General features: G+C 27.7%; 2 non-coding genes across 2 annotated transcripts; both read left to right on the top strand.

The window, feature by feature from the left end:
* The first annotated feature begins 6,970 nt into the window (after positions 1–6,970).
* TRNAS-ACU lies at positions 6,971–7,041 on the top strand. The gene has a single exon. It is a non-coding gene; the product is annotated as a tRNA-Ser (tRNA).
* Positions 7,042–8,836: 1,795 nt separating this feature from the next.
* TRNAG-GCC lies at positions 8,837–8,907 on the top strand. Its single transcript has one exon. It is a non-coding gene; the product is annotated as a tRNA-Gly (tRNA).
* Positions 8,908–10,435: the final 1,528 nt, after the last annotated feature.

Genomic DNA, 10,435 nt, shown 5'->3' with positions numbered 1-10,435 from the left:
CCTGATAGTAAATTAAATAATTATATTTATACTATTTTGTATATAAAGTTCTCGACTAGGAGTTTAATTTCCTACTTTTATTTTTGGTTGTCTCAAACACTTAATTATTCTACAATGTAAAAGTGTTTGCTTTTGAGCAAGATGTTACTTGTGAACTCAAGTGCATGATTTATTTGGTTTGTCACCTTGTTTCTAAGTGATTTTCAATGTTTTTTCTTTTGTGTCAAATCTTAACGGTTAAACCGATAATCGAACCGATAACGATCAAAAACCGATAAATCAATAACCAATAAGCCAATATCTTAATGGTTCTATAACGATTTAGCATCTCTACAAATCGATAACCAATAAGCCAACCCAATAAATTTTAAAACCAAACCAAACCGGCCGATACATAGCCCCACTTCAAACATTATCAAAATAATAAGCAAACATCTCATCTTTGAAATTCCTTTTCTTTCACCTCAAAGTAAATACATATGTCTATACCTATGAAATTACAAATTGAAATACTCTCCACAAAATGTCAATACAAAACATAATTGATCTTATAGCAGAAGCTTAAAGATGTTCTCACAACAATCTATAACATTGAAACTACAAATCAACTTGCACAATAAAAACAGTACACACTCTAACTAGTAATTGAAACTTAACAAGAAATGGACACTTGGAAAAAGCAAACACTACCAAAAAGAACAAGCTAACATACAGAGGTTTATTTGTAAGGATTTTAAAAAGCTCCACTAAAAAAATTATTTTGTAGCGTTTATTTTAACCCCTGCGATATAATTTATCATGTGACGATTTTATTTGAGAGGCTTGTGATAACCTCCGTAAATTGCACCAATTTTTGAGGTTTTGTGAAAGCCGCAATTTATTATAATATATAGCGGTTTTAGAGCCTGTTTGGCTCAGCTTAAAAGCTGGTCAAACTGACTTAAAAGCTGATTTTTGACTTATTTAGCTATTTGGCAATACTCAAAATAACTTATTTTAAGTTAAAAAAATATTATTTTAAGCCAAAAGTTAAAAACTGGGGTAGGGGTGCTTTTTTTTTAGCTTATAAACTGTTTTAAGTTGACCACATTTTTACATTTTTGCCCTTAATATTTTTATACAATCTCCAAATTATCCACATAACCCTAACATCTCTATCTTTCATTTTTCCCTTTTCACGTTTGGCATAGCTGCTGAACTTCTTCCTGTACTTCCAATTTGAAGTGAAGAAATATGTGAATGATAGCAAAATATAATTATTTATGGCTGTAAAATATAAATTAATTAACTTTTATTATGTTAACAGCTTTTAAGGGTATTTTAGACATTTTGATTTAAAAAGCTGTTTATCAGCATTTATTTGCCAAACACATCAACAACTTTTTTTTTAACTTCAGCACTTTTATCCAAACGCATAACTGCTTATTTTAAAAATAAGTTTCAGCACTTTCAAAAGTACTTTTTTAAAGCTGCTTTTATTAAACCCATCCAAACGGGCCCTTATTGTGGAGGTTTGTGATAACCTCTGCAAATTACATCAAATTGTGAAGCTTTATAAATGCCACAATTCATTACAATTTGTTACACTTGTATAAAATAGGAACTAAATCAAAAAACTTGAAATATAGAAAACACTTTCGAAAATTAGGTAATTATGGAAAGTAGAAATACAACTGATTATACGCAATGCATGTTTAATTAGCATGAGAAGAGCAAATTAAGTTGTAAATTGAATTGCGGTATCAAAGTACAAACAATTTAGATATTTAGGTTCATTCTTTCAAGAGAGATAATAAATGAAAATTTTGCTCCTATAATATGTAATTGAATGGTTAAAATAAAAAACTTATTGAGGTTTTACACACACACTAAAGTAAAAGGTAAACTTGTATGATGACAATTATATGATAACAAGCACTAGGCTGGTAAAGTTTAATATATTTTCATGAGATGGATGTGTAGTCATACAAAATTAGATAAGATTCTAAAATAACATCTTTCACTGTAGGGTACTAGTAGCACGTTTTTACTTTAAAATGCGAAATCATTTGAGATGATTTAGGCATCATTTATTTTTAATAAGATTAAGATGTCAAAATCTGAAGGGAAAGGGGTCTGATATACCCCTCAACTTTGTCATTTGGAGCTGATATACCCCTCGTTATAAAAGTGGCTCATATATGCCCTTACCGTTATACAAACAGCTCACATATACCCCTGCCGTTACAAAATGGCTCACATATACCCTTCATTTAACGGAAGTTAAAAAATTAGTTTTAAATTTATATTTATTACTTCTAATTTTTTTTAAAAAATTATTTAGGGGTATATATGATTCTTCTATCAAAGTTCAAGGTATATTTTAATTTTTTTCATACATAAATTATTTTTTGACTTCTTTTATTATAATTATTTGAATTTCTTATTCTTATTTTATTTTTTTCTTTCATTCCTTAGTTTAAAGAATAAAAAATTAAACTATTTTTTTTGTGTGTATTGTAATTTAATTTCGTATTCGAAGAAAAAATTTGGTCATCTACAATATGTTTTACAAGAATATTAGTGAAACATAAATAAATTTGATTATCAAAATAATAATGATAAATTAGTCATTGAAACAAAAAAAAAGTCAAAAAAAATATGTTTGACGAGGATTAAATTTACTCATATGGGATTATATTTTTTAGAAAAAAATAATAAAAATTTTAGATTAAAATTATTATTTTTTTCATTTCCGTTAGAGGAAAAGAGTATATGTGAGCCATTTGTTTACAAGTAGGGGTATATATGAGCCACTTTCACAACAAGGGTATATCAGCTCTAAATGACAAAGTTGAGGGGTATATCAGACCCTTTTCCCAAATCTGAATATAATTAAGTTATACATCTAAATTTTAATTTTTGACTTTAAATACAGGTTTTAAATATTAGGATATTCTATTAAGACCCAATTACTATATAGTTAAGATTATTTTTACATATGAATGTTTAAATTTGTCTTTATCTAAAAATTAATGAATATAAATTCATAAAAATGTGAATTCATCTAATATTATATCAACAAAATATTATTATTTTTTAAGAATATATGGTGTTGGTGTGATGAAAGAAAATATGAAATAAAAATAATAAACTCAAATCACTATAATCATATTATTATATTACATTTTTTACATTTGTTAGTTTGATGTGAAATTACTTGTTAAAGTTTAAAACTTTAAGTTATCAAACATAATTACTAATTGTGTCAATTTGTCATGAATTAAGATTTATGTTGTTTTGTAACTTAAATATTTTAAATGTAGTCTATGTTATAAATGACAGAACTCAAGTTTTTTAATGATGAAAGGAAGTTGGTTGGATAGTAAGCACCCCTCACTTCCAACCCAAAGATTGTGAGTTCGAGTCACCAAGGGAGCAAAAGGGATAGGAGTTGGGTTGCAAATTCGAGTCACCAAGGGAGCAAAAGGAGTGCCTGATTAAAACCTTTCAAAAGAATTAAATAAGATATTGAGACTATGTTGTGTGAGTTATATTTACGCTTGTAGAGTCTAGTTATTAAAATTTCAAAATCATATTTAAGAGGTTACGTATTACCACAAATTGATTTTAAAAATCACAGGTTCTATTAAACCGTCATAAATATGCTTGTTACATAGGTTATTGTGATAGTTTCTAAAACTGCCTCAATTAATTTTGTGTAAGTTAAAAACTTCCACAAATCGATAATAAATCATCCATAATATGACCTTTCTTTTTTAGTGAAATGATATATATATATTCACGCAGTGAAATGATATATATATATTCACGCAGTGAAATGATATATATATATATATATATATATATATATATATATATATTCACGCAGCAAAGAGGAATCGTCTAGACAATGATGCACATTTGTGCAATATCGAGTTAGAAATGAATATTCCATCCCAATTTATATTTATGTGGCTACAAATGATGACATTTTTTAATAGAAAAAAATAAAGTATGACTCATATTTTTGATGAAGTAATATACTAACATAAAAAAAGTGCAAAAACATTTCGATCCTTAACCAATAGAGGAAAAATGACATAAAACATGTTCACAATATAAAAAAGAAAATTCTTAGGATAAAACATGGATCTAATTAAAGACAACTTGCCAGAACTATAAAATTAGCAAAAGCAGCAAGAAGTTTGTATATAATATACGTCAAAAAAGGAAAGAAGTAAAAAAAATTAACAATGTCTATTTGTGACCAATTCTGCATCTTCTCTCCGATCATTTAAAAGTTTCTTCAATCTTGCAATCTTTCTCACGAAACAAAATTTCAACAATTACCTTAAAAAGCATACAAAGAATAAGCATAACAATTTAAAACATAATTACTCATTAGTATTGTTATATGTTTTGATATCTTTCTATTGTTCTTGATTCCAAAATTAGAGAAAGTCATATGTTAGTCTCAAATATCTATGTAAATTGGAGAGAAAATTCAATACATATCATTTGATTCCTTATCCGATCTCTGGTTATGAAAAAAGGAATCGAGAAAAAGATATCCACAATAACTGATTTTATTATGAGACAGCTCATAATGTTCATATCGATCATTTTTGACAGTTTATCATAAAAAAAGTTTATACAAAAGATCTGAAATCATCCTCATATTATATCCTTTTCTTATAACATATAATAGGAGGCTAAGAAAAAAAATAAGAAATTAATAAATATGAAATAATTATGCGGTTAAGTATATACAAATTTCAATACAATAGATGTAGAATAATGCTTTGTAGTCAAACCTCACAATTGATGTAGGATAATTCACGCATAACTAAATTTTGCATAACTAATATTTGTATAACTAATACTCACTTATTTAATACTTTCATAACTAATTTTCACATTATTAATATTTTCATAACTAATATACCCACATCACTAATTTCACCATTACCTATATTATTAATACATGTATAACTCTATCTAGCTGACAAATAATCTTTAGAGATTAGTACACATAATTTTTACAAATTCATATTTGATAAATTATTTAATGTTTTAAGTTACTTTTTAATTTCTTATACTCTATAAGCATGGACAGATCCACTCTTTATCTTCCAGTAACCTTATTTAACATACGCATCTTCTAGCAAAAGAATCAACAACCAAAGATCTTGATCAAAAATATCATTTTTGAAATCCATTATAAGGCATAATGTGAGACTAGAGTAGCAACAGGGCTAGCAAATTTTAATGAGTATTCTGCGTAATGAAGTAATGGCATTCTATAAGTTAACTTTTGTTTAGTAGCTTGAACTAACTGTTGGGACCAGTGTTTTAAAAGGCAGTAGCATGAGGTGACACGTTTTATGTCGTACGAGGTGAGATTTAAGCTCCGAGACATAGGGCATAATTTTTATGAATCTACGGAGCATAGTTTCGTGTATATTTAATTTTATAATTTTATTACTAAAAAGTAAAGCAAAAGTAAATTTCTCAATTACTTTACAAATAAATTTTAATAAATAACCTATAATATATAGAATAAATATATTATGATTTTTTATTTGAGAAAGGTATTAAATAACCAATAGCAAAGAAAAAAAGTATGACAATTACTATTCGAGAAATATCACTATACTAATAATAAAAATATAATTTTAAGCATAAAAGAATCAAAAATCAAAAAAACAAAATAACGCCCAGACGTACGTTTTTACCATAAGGTTTACATTTTTAGACTCGGGGCTTATATTTTAACGCTTGGAGCTTACACCCAAATTCTAGGACTTAAGCCATATGGATGTACATCTTCAATTTACATCCAAAAGCGTTTTTCTACACCCTGCTCCGAAACTCGCCCCTAAAAACGTTTTTGAAAACATTGGCTGGTACGATTGTCTAGTAGCATGTTTCCTCCCCCTCCCCCACCCCACTTCAATTCTCACTTTTGTTATATTACAACTATTTACCCAAGAAAAAGTACTTCCTTCGTTTTTATTTATATATATCACCATTTTAGATTTCACGTTCCTAACTATGTAAGTTTATCATTGTACACTTATTTTTATTTAGTATTCTCTTGGTGTCAAGTTTTCAATAAATGAACATAAATTAATTTATTTTGATTAATTAAATTGACCGATGAATATGAATTAATGAGTTAGTTTTTCTATGTTGGTCAAATTCATATTTTCAGCATTAAAAAGTATCAAGGTAAATAAGAAAAATAGTGTCAGTTATGCATTAATTTTGTGAAATGACAAATACTCTCCCGTCCACTTTTAATTGTCATATTTGAAAATCAGTTTGACTAATTTTCAAAGTTAAATCAGATTACACTGATTCGATATTTCAAGCGAAAATTTAAATATTCAAAACATATACGAAAAATACTATAAATTACAATTTTTGGCATATCAATATGATGAAAAATACTCGTAAAATATCAGTCAAAGTTCTTATCGGTTGAATCTAAAACAAGAAAATTATAACAATTAAAACTTGACGGAGGAAATATTAAGAACTATCTATTCTTAGTAAGGACGACATATAAATAAAAACAGCGAAACAATAAAAAACAAGTTAAAGATATTCTCACAACAACCTATAACATTGAAACTACAAATTAACTTGCACAATAAAAACAGTACACACTCTAAGTAGTAATTGAAACTTAAAGAAGAAATGGACACTTGGAAAAAGAAAACACTACAAAAAAAAAAAAAACTAATTTGTAGAGGTTTATTTGTGGGAATTTTAAAAAACTCCACTAAAAATTTGTAGCGTTTATTTTAACCCCTGCAATATAATTTATTAGGTGACGATTTTATTCTGGAGGCTTGTGATAACCTCCGCAAATTACACCAATTTTTGATGTTTTGTGAACGCCGCAAATTTATTCCAAGGTTTTATTGTGGGGGTTTGTAATAACTTCTAGAAATTACATCAAATTGAAGTTTTGGAACAATAAGCACCAGTTGTCTAGTGGTAGAATAGTATTCTACTACCGTACAGACCCGGGTTCGATTCCCGGCTGGTGCAATGTTGTGAGAGCTGTGATGATGAATGCACAATTGGGTGAGATTTGGGTCTCCACAATGTCTGATATAGACGATAAAATGTTGCATCTGAGTCAGTCTCTTTTTTTGTCTTTTTAAAATTATTAAATTAGTAGTAATAAGCTCGATATAAAGAGTTTATATCAGACGATAAAATATTAAAGTTTTTTTTTTACGTCTTCAATAATTAGTTTTTGTTGATAATTTTTGTCTCCAATTATTAATTTTTGTTGATCACGTCTATAAAATTATCAAATGAGTAGTAATAAGCTCGATATGAAGAGTTCAATACAAAAGAAGAAGAAGAAAACATTTGTAAACCGTAAGAAGAATCATAGAATATAACACACTTTGTTAACTAGTGTATGAAATGGTTTCAATTTACTGAAAGAGCATTCGCACCATATGTGTTGATTGATTGATATTTAAATTAATAATACAATACAGTATGACGAATATCCAAATAAAATATAAATTACATATTAATTTAAATATAATACTCTACAACGAGTAACAATCTTATAGTTATACGTATCCATTTAAATAAAAAAGAAACCTAAGTAAAAGGAAATACAATTGGCTTTCATACCAAGTGCTCTTGGAATTTGGCTTTCCAGAACTGTATATGCTAAAGTGATTCATTTATTTAGAATTGAAAGGGTTATTATCTGAAAATGTCACTCAACTTTGAGAATTTATCTAGTAAAATTTATTTTCTATCAATAAAATTATTCAAGTTGTATCAAATTCACAAATAAGAAAAATTACAGAAAAAATTTCTAATTAAATATTTATATTCTCAAAATCGAGCATATGTATCACAAAGATATTAAAAGGAGAGTGCTTATGTCTCATATGTTCAAGCTTCACCTAGAAGGCTAGAACTAGAATTAGACTTCAGTCCTATAAATTCTTATTAAGCTTTGAGATATGCTCTAGAGTTGTACTTCCTGTTTTTATTACTGCCTAACACTTCGTTTTGATGGTTGTTAAAAGTTAATGTTTCATGACGTATCGTACTACATTGTTTTAATGACTGTAATGTTTAGGTAAATTATATTATTCTTCATCGTTATGTAATTTCACGCAGAAATAATTTGAATGATATACTTAAAAGAGAAGATAAGGTACAAGGTAGAAATAGAGATAGGGTAAATTGCAAAATCAAATATTAATTTGAAGTAAATTATTTAATTATTTTGAGTTGTTTTCAATTTCTTATACTATATAGGAGAAAATATCTTTTGAGTTATGATACAGTTGGAGTATTAATTATTAGTACCCTCCAATATTGATATGGAAAACTTGACTACACTCAACTATTTACGTATCTTCTACACTCAATGTTATAAATAAATTTTTGCTTCTAAAAAAGTTTGTAAAACAAATTTCTTACAAGAAAAAGAACCTCTTTGTATGAGCATGGGTTAATAAAATAGATTGTAGATCCTTTTATTTTTGTCAAAATCAATGCATTCGAAACTGCAGATATTTTCAATAAACTGCAAATTAAAAAAGTTAATGTAAGTACTAGGTTAACTGAAATTTTATTTTAAATTATATCATATGAATGCTTGAAATGTAGGTTAAAATTTACCCGCATCGCATGTTTATATCAAGTTAATACATGCATATCATGTGTAACTTATTGTTCATTTTACTCCATAAATCACATAATAACGAAAATTGCATTGGCTTGGTGCGGATAAGGTTTTTTCCTTATACTTTTTATTGATATAATCAAGATTAATGAACAAGTTAAAGTTTTAGGACAACAAGCACCAGTGGTCTAGTGGTAGAATAGTACCCTGCCACGGTACAGACCCGGGTTCGATTCCCGGCTGGTGCAATAATATCGTGAGTGCTGTGATGATAAATGCACAATTGGTGAGATTTGGGTCTCCACCTTCTCCACCTTGGTCTTCTAAATTAGACATGAAATGTGTTGCATCTGAGCCTCTATTTTTTTTAATTTACCTTGAAAAAATTCATATACGAAAAAAAAAAGGATTTTTTTCAGTATAATTAGACATTATTACCTTGAAAAGACTCATATATAAAAAAGAAAAAAATATAATTAGACATTGTTATCTTGAAAAGACTCATACACAAAAAAGAAGAAAGTGTTTTTTTCAGTCATATATAATTGATTATCTTAAAAAGACTTTCTTTTTTCCGTCTCATAAAATTAATTCATGCTCAATAAAAAAGTTATTTTGAAAAGATTTATATACAGAAAAAAAGAAAAGCATTGTTAACCTTATAGAAGAAGAATCATGAAAAGGACATTCTAAAATGTGGGTTATATACACTTTGTTGACTAGTGTATGAAATGATTTCAATTGGTTGAAATTTTAAACTAACAAATAAATAAAACAATGTGTAATGATAGCAAGTTGTATGAGCTTTGCTATGGATTTGTAACGACTCATTTGGTAATTGATAAAACTAAGATGGCTACCAAACAAAAAAAAACATGGCAAATAAAGAAATTCTTTTTGCCTATAAACTAAAAGATGATTCCATGTCTATATATGTGTATATCTTTCATGTATCTGTGCATGTCTATGCAATTAGTGTGCGACACACAGTAATATATACAATGTATACACATGTTTTACATTATTATAGTAGTATCTACCGCAATACATACAATATATACACATGATTTACATTATTATAGTAGTTCCATGATCACTTTAGCTCCAATTTAAAATAATTGCCTTAAATTAAAAGATGATTCCATGGATATAAATGTATGTATATCTTTCATGTATCTGTGCATGTCTATCCAATTAGTGTATACACATGATATACATTATTATAGTAGCATCCACGATGATTTTAGCTCTAATTTGAACTCCAAATCAGCCCGAATCGATAGAAAATGCTATTTACTTTCATTAAGTGACACTTAAGCACAGCAGTATGTTGGAGAATGAAAATTTTCTATAGGTGAAATTCATTAAAGTATTGTACTGAGGTTTCAAACTTTAATTTTACTAATGAAACTTAAATAATTTATATTGGAGTTATGTTATTAAAACTCAACTGATAAAACCATGACTGATTATGGAACATAGTTGGAATATAGATAAGATCAAAACAATGCCATCAATGAAGAAATTCTTGGTCAAATTTTCATTCGAAGATTTAATCTTTGAAAAAAGGGAAAAGGGTCAAAAATGTCACACCCTTTTTTCGCGCGGCGGCGTATGGGTTTTTCCAATTTAAGTGACGTTATTAATTAAGGGATTATTTTGATTTTTTCAGAGTCGCCACTTGGAATTGAGTTACGGTGTTCCAAGTCACCTTTTTTGTTTAATCCCTAATCAAAAGGAAATGACTCTTTGTTTGGTCTGCGAACGAGTTCGGGT

The sequence above is a fragment of the Solanum pennellii genome, chromosome 8 (genome assembly GCF_001406875.1).
Source record: "Solanum pennellii chromosome 8, SPENNV200".
Lineage (NCBI taxonomy): Eukaryota > Viridiplantae > Streptophyta > Magnoliopsida > Solanales > Solanaceae > Solanum > Solanum pennellii.
This window is presented reverse-complemented; position numbering and strand designations above follow the sequence as displayed.